This window comes from Juglans microcarpa x Juglans regia, chromosome 3D (genome assembly GCF_004785595.1).
Source record: "Juglans microcarpa x Juglans regia isolate MS1-56 chromosome 3D, Jm3101_v1.0, whole genome shotgun sequence".
NCBI classification, from domain to species: Eukaryota; Viridiplantae; Streptophyta; class Magnoliopsida; order Fagales; family Juglandaceae; genus Juglans; species Juglans microcarpa x Juglans regia.
The window spans coordinates 39,006,757-39,023,446 of record NC_054598.1 but is presented as its reverse complement, the minus strand read 5'-3'; the positions used below and the strand labels follow the sequence as shown (position 1 = coordinate 39,023,446).

Here is a 16,690-nt window from a genome sequence, read left to right as displayed (position 1 = left end):
TAAGAGATGGCTGAAAGGCGAGATCTGTTTGCCCATTTGAATGCTCAACCTCATCAACCTTGGGGTAACCTTTAGCCTAGCCAAGATACAAGAGGAATACCTATTCTCTGCTAGAAGAGTTTTCAGATATGTTTGAGAAGTCTTTTTCACAACCTGGAAAGTTTTCATCACAAGGTGGCCAATCAAGTGATAGCAGTTTTAAGACCACTAAATATACACCCCCAATAGAAGGATTTTATCCACCTCTATGGATGACAAGCGTCGGAAGGGGCTTTACTATCACTGCGAGGAGAAACGAAACCCAACTCACATATGTAAGTCCTAAAAGATCTATGTATTACATGGTCATGAAAATGAAGTGAAAGACATGGGGGTAGTGAGTAATGAAGAACATGAAGCTCAATTGGTGGAAATGGGAGGAAGTTCTGTGACAGTACCAGTTGTACCCGGGGAGAAGGACCCAAAAATTTCACTGAATGCAATTTCTAGAACCCAAGTGCTAATACAATGAGACTCCTAGGAAGAATTGGTCAAGAACAAGTTGTAGTCCTCATTGATTCAGGGAGTACACATAATTTCATTGATACATCTATTGCATTGAAAGCCAAACTCAGGGTCAATATGACTAAACAATTATCAGTCAAAATAGCAAATAGGGACCTGATACAAAGTGAAGGATATTGCAGTAATGTACGCACAAAGATACAAGATATTCAGTTTTACCCTTCTTTTTATATCTTATCATTGGGTGATATTGTGTTGGGGGTTAATTGGTTGGTGACTTTGGGTCCCATTATTTGAGATTTCTCTAAGTTGACAATGGAGTTTGCCTATGAGGATAAGAAAGTCAGTTTAAAGGGCTTAAGCCCTTCGGGGCTGTCTTTTGAGGGTAGCAACAAAACCCTCTTACATTCAATCAGTAAAAGGAAGGGAATTTTATTATAGTTAATGGGCACTGAGCTGGAACAACACTACAATACAGTCCCTATGGAGATTCAGGGTATCCTTAATAAATTTCAGCAAGCCTTGAGATGCCCAAAGGGTTACCACCCTTTCGGTCCCATGACCATAGAATTATTTTGAAAAAGGAAACTCATCTAATTTTAATTAGACCATATCGTTACCCTTATTATCAAAAGACAGAGATAGAAAAAATTATTGCAGAATCACTTACCACTAGGGTAGTCAGGCTGAGTAATAGCCATTTTTCATCCCCGGTATTATTAGTGAGGAAGGTGGACGGAAGTTGGCGTCTATGTGTGAATTATAAGGCACTTAACCAGGCAACAATTAAGGATAAGTTCCCTAGACCAATTATTGATGAACTATTGGACGAGTTATATGGCTCAATGATTTTCTCTAAGCTGGACCTGTGATCTGGGAATCACCAGATCAGGGTAGCCCCTGAAGATGTACCCAAAACAACCTTCAGGACACACGAGCGGCATTATGAGTTCCTTGTGATGCCCTTCGAGCTCACCAACGCCCTCTACTTTTCAGGGCCTTATGAATACCATATTTCATCCATTTTTTAGGCACTTTCTATTAGTGTTTTTCGACGACATTTTAGTTTATAGCAAGTCATGGGAGGAGCACTTAGATCACCTTCAACAGGTTTTAGAGGTACTAAACAGCCACAAACTCTATGCTAAACTCTCAAAGTGCAAATTTGGGTTTTCTGAAATTGATTATTTGGGGCATATTATCAGTTCTGAAGGGGTTAAGGTTGATCTTTCTAAGATTGCAGCAATCATAGACTGGCCAACACCAGCTAGTATTAGGTCACTCCGTGGGTTTTTGGGCTTAACGGGCTATTACCGTAAGTTCATAAAACACTATGGTTTAATTGCAGCACCACTCACCTAGCTGCTTAAAAAGAATGCTTTTATGTGGATTGAAGATGCTGATAAAATATTCTTAGAATTGAAATAGGTTGTATCCACTCCCCTGGTTTTAAGGTTACCAAATTTTTCACACTCCTTCACTATTGAATGTGATGCAAGTAGCAAGGGCATAAAGACAGTGTTAATGCAATTCAATCAGCCTATTGCCATCTTGAGTAAGGCTCTAAAGGGTAAAACCCTCATGTTATCCACTTACGAGAAAGAATTTTTTTGCCATGGTAACAACAATTCAAAAGTGGTGGCCTTATTTACTATGCCAATCCTTCATTACTAAGACTGACCAACAGGCTTTAAAGTACATTTTGAAGCAAAGAGTGGGCATGGGGGTTCAACCAAAATGGCTCAACAAGCTGTTGGGCTATAACTTCACTATTACTTACAAGAAGGGTAAGGAGAACTAGGTAGCCGATGCTTTATCAAGGAATGGTGAGGAAGAGATCAGCCCACAAGGGTTATTGGCCATGATCTCTTTTCCTAACCCTGAATGAATTGAGGAACTATAATGAATCAACAAAAATGAGGGATTTGATTACTAGGCTCTCAAGTAACTCAGACCCACCCAAGGGCTTCCATTTATAATAGGGATTGACTATAAAGAAGGGCATAATTGTCATTGTTTGAGACTCTAGTTTCAAAACTAAAGTACTGCATTATATTCATGTTGACCCCTTAGCAAGTCATTTGGAATATTTAAAAACATACCACAGGGCAAAGAGGGACTTTATATGGAAGGGAATGAAGCATGACATAAAATAAATGGTTCGAGAGTGCCTATTATGTCAGTCTATCAAGAATGAAAGGTTACCTAAGTCTCACAGATCTGATGTTATATTGGTAGTGGTGGATCGTCTTATTAAGTTTGGGCACTTCATACCTCTAGCCCACCTTTACACGGCTTCCACCGTGGTTGATTTATTCAGGAAACATGTTTTCAAACTACATAGGTTACCTAAATCTATTGTGTCTGACAGGGATCCAGTGTTTATAAACACTTTTTGGAATGCCTTCTTCACACTGCAGGGGTCTTCACTCAATTACAGTTTGGCCTATCACCCCCAAAGTGATGGCCACACTGAAGCCCTAAACAAGTGCCTCGAGGGCTATCCCCCCCCCCCCCCCCCTCATTTCTTATGTTCCAAGTGCCTCTACCAATGACTCAGTTGATAAATTATTATGCACAAGGGAACAAATTTTGAAATTGCTAAAGGAAAACTTATAGATTGCACAAACTCGTATGAAATACTATGTTAATAAGAAAAGAGTAGAAAGGGATTTTATAGTGGGTGACAGGGTGTACCTACGCCTGTCACCTGCACCTGCAGCCCTACAGGCAAGCTTCTCTGGCCACTAGGCGCAACTTATTTGAAACTCTCACACTATTTCTATGGTCCATTTCTAGTTAAGCAAAAGGTTGGATCGGTTGCATATTGTTTGGATCTACCCACTACAGCAAAGATCCACCTCACCTTCCATGTTTCTTGTTTAAAGAAGAAGGTAGGAACTCAAATCCAACCCCTGTCGACACTTCCACTTGTCGATGCACAAGAAGAAATGCTCCCAGAGCCCGAAGCCATCGTTGATCGTCATGTCAAGCGCCAAGGAAACTGACCCCTCTCAGAAGTCTTAGTGAAATGGAGTGAAATTTCTGAAGATGATAACACTTAGGAAAATTTTTGGAGGCTTAAGCACTTTTACCCACCCTTTGTGGGCAATAAGGGTGGCAAGGAAACCCTAGGAGGATCTAGAAGAAGACCAAAGGAAGATAAAGAAGGAAGTTAACTCTCTGAAGTCAAAGTGAACTGAAGACTTAAGTGGGGATCTCTGGAAGACGTTGTTTGAAGAGGCTTGGAAAAACGCATTGTGGCGCCCCCAATCCCCCTTATATAAATACACAGGGATCGAGACGCCAGGATGGTGACAACACGGTCACACATCCCAACGAAGTGCCAGTGTGTGTACATGCAACAGTGTACAAATATAATAACGCAGCGGATAGTCAACTAAGTACCAGAATTTAAATACAAATATTTAAAACAATTTATCTTTAAAAAATTATACAGTCATCCCAAATATAATACAAAAGGTGAATACATAAACTGATAAAAACACATAACTCACTAAACAGGAGCAATCCCAGATCACTCCTCCAACGGAGCCAAGCTAAGGCTCGTCATCACCATCTGCATCAAAATCTGCGATACCATAAAATGGTACCACAGGTAAGTATAAACCAAACAACTCTCGGGATAAAAATACATTAATGCAACCAACAATATAGCAAAATACAGTTAACCATAAAATACCATTTTTTTCCCAGAAAAATGATTATTTCCAACACACGCCAAAAATCCCATTTTGGCCCAAAATATCCGTAACACATTTTCCCATAAAATGATTCACACAAACAATCCAATTATCGGACACTGTAGGCGGGAATCGCAGGCGGGACTCTACCACCGTCCCTGCTTACCACCATCCCTACCGCGTGCACCGTAGGCGGGAATCACAGGCGGGACACAACCACCATCCCTGCTTACCACCATCCCTAACGCGTGCACCGTAGGCGGGAATCACAGGCGGGACTCTACCACCATCCCTGCTTACCACCATCCTTACAGTTCCTTTACACACAATAAATACTTAACAGAGCACTGTAGGCGGGAATCACAGGCGGGACTCTACCACCATCCCTGCTTACCACCATCCCTACAGTCTCTTTCCTTTTACTCACATGAAAATCCAAATCCAATAAATACATAAACATGTATGCAATACACGAAAACCCAGTTTTCTTTACAAACATGATCATGCATGCAATATGCGATGTACGTAAACAAGTCATAACCAACAACCACAATTCACAATGCAAACAAACACAACTCCGTCCACAATCCATCCAACCCCCGAAACTCCTCGGACTCAGTCCGGCAAAACAACCCAATTCACAGATAATATGCGTTAGTGCAAAAATATATTTAAATCACGAAAGTTCTTTAAGGAAAATACTTACAGTGCAATATAATAATTTCCGGAGGATCTCGAAGTTGCAAGTGGTGATTTCTGAGCAACACCACAGTGTAAAATACACTGTGGCCGTGGGTCACAGATACCCACTTTTCAACGAGGACAAACGAAGACCCAAAAATGGTAGGGTAGGGCCTAGGGAGGTCGGTGAAGCCAATGGTGGTGGTGGTTTGCCGTGGGTGGCGGCGGAATGGGCGGTAGAAGACCAAAATGCCCAAATCGGAAATGTAGTTGGTGGAGCTTCACCGGTGACGGATCGGAGGTGGGGTTGGGTCCAATGGGTTGCCAAGAGGTCGGGGATGAAGTGGTAGGAAGATGGTGGCCAATGGTGGTGCGACGGCGGCGCTACGGCGGAAGGAGTGCTGCGGCTTCGAAGAGCTACTGGTGGTTAACGGCGGCACGGATGGAGGTGAGATTGGTGGGGTGAGGTCGCCGGCGGCTGGGGAAGCTAATGGGCTGGGCGGTGAGGGCCACCGCCGGCTCACGGCGGCGCTGGCGTGAAGGTGGGCCGCGGCTTCGTGGGGGGCGTGTGGGCTACCGGCGGCGAGGTAGGGGCTGAGGTTTGGGAGGTGAGGTCGCCGGAGGGAGGGGAAGCTGGTCGGCTGGGCGGTGTCGCGCACGGCGGCGCGACGGCGGCGCTGGGAGGAGACGAAGGAAACGGGCGGAGGAGAGGAGAGAGAGAGCTCGCGCGGGAAGGAGAGGAAAATAAGGAAGAAAAGAAAAGAAAGAAAAGAAAAAGGAAGGAAAGAAAAAATGGAGGAAAAGAAATGAGGTCCAATCCTCATAACTTGGGTCACAAAAAAGATCCAACGGAGACGATTTTAAAACCACAAGTTAAATAAAATAATTTAAACGTAATGGTAAAGTCAAATTGAAATAATTAAATCTCACGGTAATTAATTTAAATATTAAAAGCAATTTAAATGCATAACAATAAATAAATATTTAGAAAGCACATAAAATTTAATTTTCACCAAATTAAAATCATAGAAATAAACTTACTAAAAATCCAACCAATTTTAAAATAAGAGGATATATTTTTGAACAATAAAAAAATAATCCTTCAGTAAAAATACACTGAAATACGGGGTGTTACATCCTCCCCCCCTTAAAATAAAATTTCGTCCTCGAAATTTGTAGGGCCAACCATCACTCTAAAGCAGGATACCAAGTACAACCAGAACACTCTTAAGAAAATCACACAACCTCCAACACCCAACGGGCATGGATACAACTTGCATAACTTTCCAAAACCCAAGAATAAACCACACATGGCATCCATTACGAAAGGTAAGATTAGACCCATACCTGCCGTAACTCCAGCGTCCTGAGTCCCTGGAATCTCGTCGCCAGCACTACCAGGAGTCACTGCATACACCCGAGCCTGAACTAGTTGCCTCTGATTAGTCCTACCACCGCGATGACCACCCTGATTTCCTTGGGTCCAATTAGGGCACTCACGAGCAAAGTGTCCTGTCTGACCACACTCAAAGCACTGGTTCCAACCCTGACGACACTCGCCCTCGTGGGCTCTATTACATCTACCACAAACTGGAGCTCGGCCCCCAATACGTATACCGGAAGCTGCCTGCGCTCTGGCCCCGATCCTTTGCACAAACTTCTGTGGCGACCCGGAGCTGCTCCCTTCACCATCAACGTTCAGTCGCTTCTTACCCGGAGGGGAACCTACCACAGCACCTCGCTCTCGCTCAGCAATTGAGGCCACATTGACCAACCTCTGAAAGTTCTGGATTTCCAAGCATGCGACCTGCCTGCGGATTTGAGGGCGCAACCCTTCTTGGAAACGTTCAGCTCGCATCTCTTCCGTAGCAATGAGGTGAGGAGCGAACCGTCCAAGCTCCATAAATTTCCTTGCATACTGCTCGACAGTCATGTCTCCTTGAACCAAATTATTGAAATCCCGAGCCAATTGCCGTCTCACCGAAACAGGAAAGAATCGATCATCAAATTCTTTCTTAAAACGCTGCCAAGACACAGCAGCCAAGGATCCCAACTCCATCTCTAAAAGTGACCGCTTGGTCTCCCACCAATTCGCCGCTTCACCTTGCAGCATATAACTCCCATATAATACCCTCTGGGCCTCTGTGCATCCACAGACTTCAAACGTTCTTTCCAGATCTTGAATCCACCTTCTAGCCCGTAATGGATCCTCTTCACCAGAAAAAGCAGGGGTCCTATGCGCTAAGAAGCGCTCATAGGTGCACCCGGCCTGCATCGCCCTGTACTGCTCTCCTTGCTGCGGACGAAAATTCTGTTGAAGAAACTCCGTCATCCTATTCAACGCCCTCGCCATGGCATAATTTCCATCACCCCTCGGTAATTCATCCTCGGGCTCATTAGCTTGCCTTCTTGGTCGTACCATTTTCCTGCCATAGCGTAACCCTTAACCCCACTATCAGTTTAAAACAAACTAAAAAATATAATTATAGTAAAATAAATTAAAATACAACCATATCACATAAAATAAAATAAAATAAAATAAAACCAACAAAATAAAATATCATAAGATAAAAGGAATAAAACAGATGAAATAGTACACAAGAAAATAATTGAAACAAGTAAAATTGCCTGCCATATAATAAAATAACTAAATAAACTAAAATAACAAAAATAAGATAAATAACAAACAATTAACGTACAATTAAAATAAATAAATTAAATTAAAATAATGTACTCTCAACAAAACAATTTCAAATCAAATTTTAAAATTTTCTGGTACTACACCTATGGGACATGTGGTTTTACCCAGAGCCGAACTGCTCTGATACCACCTGTGGCGCCCCCAATCCCCCTTATATAAATACACAGGGATCGAGACGCCAAGATGGTGACAACACGGTCACACATCCCAACGAAGTGCCAGTGTGTGTACATGCAACAGTGTACAAATATAATAACGCAGCGGATAGTCAACTAAGTACCAGAATTTAAATACAAATATTTAAAACAATTTATCTTTAAAAAATTATACAGTCATCCCAAATATAATACAAAAGGTGAATACATAAACTGATAAAAACACATAACTCACTAAACAGGAGCAATCCCAGATCACTCCTCCAACGGAGCCAAGCTAAGGCTCGTCATCACCATCTGCATCAAAATCTGCGATACCATAAAATGGTACCACAGGTAAGTATAAACCAAACAACTCTCGGGATAAAAATACATTAATGCAACCAACAATATAGCAAAATACAGTTAACCATAAAATACCATTTTTTTCCCAGAAAAATGATTATTTCCAACACACGCCAAAAATCCCATTTTGACCCAAAATATCCGTAACACATTTTCCCATAAAATGATTCACACAAACAATCCAATTATCGGACACTGTAGGCGGGAATCGCAGGCGGGACTCTACCACCGTCCCTGCTTACCACCATCCCTACCGCGTGCACCGTAGGCGGGAATCACAGGCGGGACACAACCACCATCCCTGCTTACCACCATCCCTAACGCGTGCACCGTAGGCGGGAATCACAGGCGGGACTCTACCACCATCCCTGCTTACCACCATCCCTACAGTTCCTTTACACACAATAAATACTTAACAGAGCACTGTAGGCGGGAATCACAGGCGGGACTCTACCACCATCCCTGCTTACCACCATCCCTACAGTTTCTTTCCTTTTACTCACATGAAAATCCAAATCCAATAAATACATAAACATGTATGCAATACACGAAAACCCAGTTTTCTTTACAAACATGATCATGCATGCAATATGCGATGTACGTAAACAAGTCATAACCAACAACCACAATTCACAATGCAAACAAACACAACTCCGTCCACAATCCATCCAACCCCCGAAACTCCTCGGACTCAGTCCGGCAAAACAACCCAATTCACAGATAATATGCGTTAGTGCAAAAATATATTTAAATCACGAAAGTTCTTTAAGGAAAATACTTACAGTGCAATATAATAATTTCCGGAGGATCTCGAAGTTGCAAGTGGTGATTTCTGAGCAACACCACAGTGTAAAATACACTGTGGCCGTGGGTCACAGATACCCACTTTTCAACGAGGACAAACGAAGACCCAAAAATGGTAGGGTAGGGCCTAGGGAGGTCGGTGAAGCCAATGGTGGTGGTGGTTTGCCGTGGGTGGCGGCGGAATGGGCGGTAGAAGACCAAAATGCCCAAATCGGAAATGTAGTTGGTGGAGCTTCACCGGTGACGGATCGGAGGTGGGGTTGGGTCCAATGGGTTGCCAAGAGGTCGGGGATGAAGTGGTAGGAAGATGGTGGCCAATGGTGGTGCGACGGCGGCGCTACGGCGGAAGGAGTGCTGCGGCTTCGAAGAGCTACTGGTGGTTAACGGCGGCACGGATGGAGGTGAGATTGGTGGGGTGAGGTCGCCGGCGGCTGGGGAAGCTAATGGGCTGGGCGGTGAGGGCCACCGCCGGCTCACGGCGGCGCTGGCGTGAAGGTGGGCCGCGGCTTCGTGGGGGGCGTGTGGGCTACCGGCGGCGAGGTAGGGGCTGAGGTTTGGGAGGTGAGGTCGCCGGAGGGAGGGGAAGCTGGTCGGCTGGGCGGTGTCGCGCACGGCGGCGCGACGGCGGCGCTGGGAGGAGACGAAGGAAACGGGCGGAGGAGAGGAGAGAGAGAGCTCGCGCGGGAAGGAGAGGAAAATAAGGAAGAAAAGAAAAGAAAGAAAAGAAAAAGGAAGGAAAGAAAAAATGGAGGAAAAGAAATGAGGTCCAATCCTCATAACTTGGGTCACAAAAAAGATCCAACGGAGACGATTTTAAAACCACAAGTTAAATAAAATAATTTAAACGTAATGGTAAAGTCAAATTGAAATAATTAAATCTCACGGTAATTAATTTAAATATTAAAAGCAATTTAAATGCATAACAATAAATAAATATTTAGAAAGCACATAAAATTTAATTTTCACCAAATTAAAATCATAGAAATAAACTTACTAAAAATCCAACCAATTTTAAAATAAGAGGATATATTTTTGAACAATAAAAAAATAATCCTTCAGTAAAAATACACTGAAATACGGGGTGTTACACGCATCCTATTGAAGCAAGAAATAAGCAGCTGAAGTGTAGTGTTTCAACATTGCGTTTCATTTACATGAAACATAGTGTTTAAGGTTGTGACCTTGAATCTATCTTGTTGTTTTTTTTCATTTACCGTTATTTTAGCTTTTGAATTTTAAGTATTGGAATTCCGTTAGAATCTCAGATTGTATATAGGGAAGAGGATGAAACGTAAAAGACAAGCAGAATCAGAATATTTCCTAGACTAATTGTGGAGGTTGGGTTGCCTCGAACAGACCCATGGTTATTTCGTCTGAATGAAATTCTTCCCTATTTTCCTTCATCTTCATTCTCAATGAGCTTGATATTATATTTCTTTTCATTACTCAAGAAATCTATTACAATAGCTTCCAACAGGTACTTAACATACAACCTCTTGATCTTTACATTCACAACTTGGCTCTTAATTCTTTGTTGGACGCATGATCTAGATCTATAGATCGAGACGTATTTTATATATATATATATATATATATAGAGAGAGAGAGAGAGAGAGAGAGAGAGAAAATAAACTTAATATTGGCTTTTCTGATGAGGAAATGATCATATTATGTTGGCAACTAGCTTGTCACGTATAATTAGACAAGTGCTGTTAGGATGAACACCTGGATTAATATTTTTACCTTTTTTGTACAAATTGAACAGGTAATTAAATTATGTACTGTAGAAATTATAAACTCATTGACCGCCAACAGAAAACCTAAATCAATCAATTCACACCAAATTTTAAAGTGGAAACCCTTCCAATAAGAAGGGAATTGAAATACCACAATATGTAGCCAATTTAAATCTTCAACTGTCGTACTTAATAATGGCTTTACAAACTTCTTCCCTAGAACACTTTCTATAGATCACTACGTACATGATCAGATCAAGAATATAAATATTTCTTCGATTAGCATTGATGTTCATCTCCATAAAGTGAATTTCAACCATAATACTAAGAAAAGTATCATTAAAGTGGGTAATTGTAGCCAACCTGCAAGTGTGGCCACACAACCCCCCCCGGCCCCGGCTGCCCCTTTCTTCTTAATTTCCTTTTAAAGCACACGATTGGCCTAGTTTGGATAGTGAGGTATTCTGGAGTCAATATTGTAAAAATACTTCACTGTTATTTATTATTTTATTATTACTTTTCACATATTTTTTATTACTACTATTTAATATTATTTAATATTTTATTATTAATTTATTATTGTTTTTTATTACTGTTTACAAAATTCTTGAATATACTCCCAATCCAAACGCAAAAAATAAAAGTCTACGTTCGGCAAAAGACAAAATGCTCCTTTTTTGTATTTCTTTTATTTGGATAAAGTTGGTTACCTTACATATGAGGCCGGGTACAGCCGAGCAAAACTAAGATCATATATATATAAAACACCAAAAAATGAAAAATAAAAATAAAAAGAAAACTAACGTAAACAACCTCACCCTTTTCAAAGCTTCCTTCAATTCATAACTTCACAACATTCAACAGCTCTTATTGGTAGGACACACCCAGACACGTACTATATTAACGTATAGTAAACAATATTTATATAGCAAGAAACATATCATGTCTTTTTCTGATGACTTATTTTGATGTCACGCATGATGCAGCTTCATTTCATAGTTCTTTTTTTTTTTTTTTTTTTTTGTGTGATCACATACATATCGTCTATATTCCTTAACTTCTTTTAGTCAGATAAAATCTTATCTTCACATGGAGTACTCCCTATGAGTTCCGGTAGTTTGAGTCATCCCCACGACTACAGTTGAACCCTGTGTGTTGTTGCCGCCACCATCCTCACCCGATATTTCCTCCAAAGACCGTCCTTTGGTCTCGACCACACAGAATGTGAAGAAAAAGCCTAACATGTTGGTAACTGCCATAAACATCATCGCTTTCCTAATTTTGTCTGGATTACCATCCAAAGTATAGTTCTGCACCCCAAATGCCCCGACTATTGCCCCAGCCTTCCCGGCTGCCGCGCTTAGAGCATGGCATGTCGACCTCACCCTAGTTGGGAACAATTCTGCCGGAAGCACAAAGGTGGTGCTATTAGGCCCAAAATTTGCAAAGAAAAATGTTAAACCATACAAAACCGCGAACAAGCTGCCATGGTGCTTGAGGTAGTCGTATTTGAGCCCAATGATAAGCATAAAGGCGGACATCATGAAAAACCCAATGAGTTGGATCATGAACCGTCCCATCTTCTCAATGAAGAACACGGTGAACCAGTAACCAGGGAAGGTACCAAGCAGTGCAATGACAAACATGGCACGTGACGTCTCGAAGACTTCTCGGAGAGCATTCATTTCCACGTCCTTTTTTATTAAACCCATTGCTGGGAAAATATCCTTTTGGGTCAAGTTTTGGCTATAAAAGGCTATGTCCAACAAGAACCATGTGGTCGTTGTGCCAATTAGATGAACCCCGTGCCGCCGAAAGAACTCCTTAGAAAGCAATGGATAGCTGTTTGCAGCCTTGAACTGGGACAGCTTGTCATTTTGGGCTTGAATTTCGAGATCAAGTACCCGTCCCATATCGGCAGCAGCTTGTTGTGCGTTCCCTTCAATTATGGCTGTGTACCTACCTGTTTCGGGCATTTTCATTCGCCAGTAGTAAGTTAAGAGTGCCGGAACGGCTCCTATCATAAGCACAATCCGCCATAGATAATCTCCCTGTGGTTGTGTGGAAAACAGGTGATCTTTTTTGAATGGGCCAACTTTTTCGCACGAGTCGAGGAAGATCCTTGAGAGTATCATGGAGACTAGGCCTGCGAATACAATCCCCACACCTTGCATTGCAAACACCGCTGCGATGAACGTCCCACGAGTTTTTTTGTTGGCGTATTCAGACATGATCGTGGCCGAGAGAGGATAGTCTCCTCCAATACCAAACCCTAGCCAGAACCTGAAGAAGCAAAGCGTTCCGATAACGGATTGTGCACTTGAACCAAAAGACAAGCCGGAGCATATGGCGCAAAACACCATGATAATTAGAGTGACACCGTAAACCTTTTTACGGCCAAGCTTGTCACCAAGCCAGCCGAAGACTAGTTGGCCTGTTAGGGTACCAACAAGGGCAACACCAACCACGGCGTTGTTCACAGGAGGGGGAGCTTTCCAGGCTTTCCCGTGCTAGGGTCATAGTAGTAAAGGCGGCCCAAGAGTTTTGACACCGTCGAGATGCAAAAAAGGTCATATGCATCTGTGAAAAAACCCATCCCGGCAATGACAATGGTTGTGATATGGTACCATTGTGTACGGGCAGAGTCAAGGGCGTCAAGCACATCTAAAGCCATTTTTGTACGTGGGCTGGTTGTGGCCTGTGTTTTTCACTCTTTTCTAGCTGCATGCTCACTTTATTATATATAGCTCGTCTGTGAAGAAATGTTAAGGGGGTGAGGACTCAGGAGCGTTTAATCCTAGGTTTTGGCTTGTTGGGGCCCGGGGCTGGGGAATGAAATTAAGAAAATTAAGTAACAAAGCTATTAATTTGATGGATATTCTATTTGCATAGATACAATAAAGGATATACCTTAATTAATTTTGTAGGCATGCCCAAATTAGACAAATTTAATGCTTAACCAGAATGCATGATGCTGTCGGATTGATTAATCGGCCATCCATAAGACAGCCGAAAACTTGTACAAATTCCGTTACCATTGGAATATTATCTAAGTTGATAACAAGCTGGAATTAATTAAGTTATTTTTAAAAAGTAATTATATATATACCAATTAAGATATATATTTTGATCTTTTGCAAAATCAAAGACCTATATTATAACGTCAAGATCGAGACGATCATCAATAGTTCCTGTTATATTGCACGTTGATCGAGAGTTTGGCATGTCATCTATCGCGCTGATCTCATGCAAATTGTACATTAATTTCTGGCTACATTGACTTGATCGGTTTTCTTGGACAGTACTATTACCATGCAACTCGCGCGTTTAATTAGTTCTGCCGGCACTAAAGATACTAGACTAGTTCAAGCAATAGCTAGGAAACTGGATAAAGATTTCGAGGTGGTACTAGTGCATGGATCGTGGAATTCTAAGTTTCCAGCAAGAATTGAAATCAACGACGTTGTCGCTTGCCACCTTGTAACTTTTAGTTAAGTTTAAATGACATGTTCTCATCAACCTAAGCGCTACATGTTGTCCTCTGGAAGTTCATCTGGGATAAAATTCCACAACGGGCAGTAGCATGTTGTGGCAGATGGCTGATTGACGGCCAACAACGGCAACCACAAAGTTCCACGTAGCAATAAGAAGCTGCAGTAGTAGTAGGCTTTCACTAGAAGCTAGAGTCCTCTCAAACCTTTTGAAATCATGAGAAATAAAAATAAGTCAATTCTAATAACCATAGAGCCCATAAATTTGGAATGAAACTCCAAGTTTAATATGATGAACAATAGGGCTAGCTGCAACCCGACCCAGAACAAACGGGTTTGTACCCGACCCGAACTTCCCCATTTAAGGGGCCAAACCGAATCGACCCGACCCGAATAAAATAGAATCAGGTCAAATACGTATGATCCAACATTTACCCCCCCGCCCCCCCAAAAAAAAAAAAAATCCAACTTTTGCACATCAATTGATCTCAAATTTGAGGACAAATATACAAATAGACAATAGACAATTTTTCTCTTCTCACACTATCGACAAGAGAAAAGTAAAAGAGAAAAAAAATTTCTTAGGAAACAAACATAGAGAGAGAGAGAGGATAAATATGGGAACCCGAAAACTTCCCAGAGCTGTATCTCGTCATCCTCATAGTTTCTCAAACATGGTTGTGTTGTAAGGCTCAATGACGGTAATAGACAATTTTTCTTTTCACACACTACCGACAGAAGAAAAATAAAAAAGAAAAAAAAATTTCTCAGGAAACAAACAGAGAGAGAGAGAGAGGATAAATATTGTTGTAAGGCTCAACAATGGTGTCAGAGACCTTCGAGGATGGGAAGATGAAGAAGGTGAGCATCATTCGGTTTGGGTATTCCTCTCTGATCTTTGAGATCAAAAGGGTACCCATACCAGATCCATGGTATCGGGCTCCAAATCCATGAGAACAGCGCATTGCCCACCTTGGATGTGAAGGATCTCACGCATCTTCGCTTGAAGTTGGGAAACAACGACAATGACACACCCACCACGTTCTCTCCCTTCATCCTGCAACAGACCCAAAGTTTCAAACACATCCCCAGCAGAAAACCTAAATCATACCTAGAGAGAGAGAGAGAGAACGCAACTCTGCAATGATAGAAGACGGTGATGGCGAACGCGAGTCTTCGTTTTCGAGTCTTCCTTCGACTGGGTTTTTCTTTCGGTTTCGACGGGTTGTTGGTATAAAACCCGTAATTAACTTTTGACCCGATGAACCTGTGTTTGTTCGGGTTGAAAAATGCGGGTCTTTCGGACGGATTGGGCCAAGGTCCTTTTTGCACAAGCCTAATGAACAAAGTTACCAACCAATTCTTTAAATTCAGTAAAACAAACACAATGATTTAACATCTTTATTAAGTTCCAATAAGGTATAGTCTAGTCACTTTAAAGCTAGTGAAAGAAGTCAACATAACAATGAACTGCAAATGTAGTACTGCTGGCACCAGAAAATGGTAGTAGTGGAGGAAGCTATGAAGAAAGAAAGACTTTGAAACAAAGTAATTTGCTAAGCAGATTTATATGCAACTTAACAGAAATCTTCTAGTCTCTTTATGTTGTAGTGACATTGTTCTAAATTAGTGTGGCAAGTTGTGCAAACTTTAGACTGGTTAGTTTTTCATTTGCAAAGTTGCAGGGATATCAAAACCCATGTTAACAAATACCAAGAAGATTCCTCCCAAACATTTTGAAATAAAAATAATGTTAGATGGAAAGCTAGATAATCATAAGGAGCATCTTATACTTTGATGAGTCTGCAACTAAGTTAGATGGAAAGCTAGAAATCCAACTGTGTTGTAGTGTGGATATCTTTCTATAATTTCCATGATATATATATATATATATATATATATATATGCATGGAAACTATATGACTTTGACTTTCTTCTAGGCAACCAATTAGCTAGTTTCTTGGGGTACTATAGAATTGGTTGGCAAGGGCAAGCTGGAGTGATCAGCTTGAGATGGGAGCTAGCTAGGGAGGTTAATTAGGACTACTGGATTAGAATTCGAATGATGGAGATGGGAAAATTAATTGTATGCATGACTGACTGGTCTCTAGCTTATTTATGAAAATGATGAATCACCGGCAGGCTAGTAACCATTTCCCAAACAAAATTGATAGCAATGCATGGTCAGGTAGTACCGGTACCCAAGTTTTTGTACAAGGTGGTTATTCGAAAGTAAATTAAGATCGATTCACCCAAAGTATTTTTAAAATTTGATCAAAGAGCGGTAGTAGAGATCCAGATGCATGGAAGAATATATAGCTAGAAAGCCTTGGGAAGGATCGAGGATATCCAATATCCATGGAAGAGATCAGACAAATGAAGAGAGTAAACAAAGTCATGCCACTGCATATAGCTAAATATGATTTTTGGATTCCCATTTGCCCACATTGCATCTTCTCATTTAAAAATGAAAGAAAATAGAGGATTTGTTGGCCAAATATATATATGAGTAATTCTACTCTTAAGCCGGTTTAGTCTCCAACACTACACACCAACTGAACTGGCAACC

At 41.4% G+C, this 16,690-nt stretch overlaps 1 pseudogene; it reads right to left on the bottom strand.

Annotated features, from left to right (window-relative positions):
• Positions 1-11,715: 11,715 nt before the first annotated feature.
• LOC121255317 lies at positions 11,716-13,304 on the bottom strand (annotated as a pseudogene).
• Positions 13,305-16,690: the final 3,386 nt, after the last annotated feature.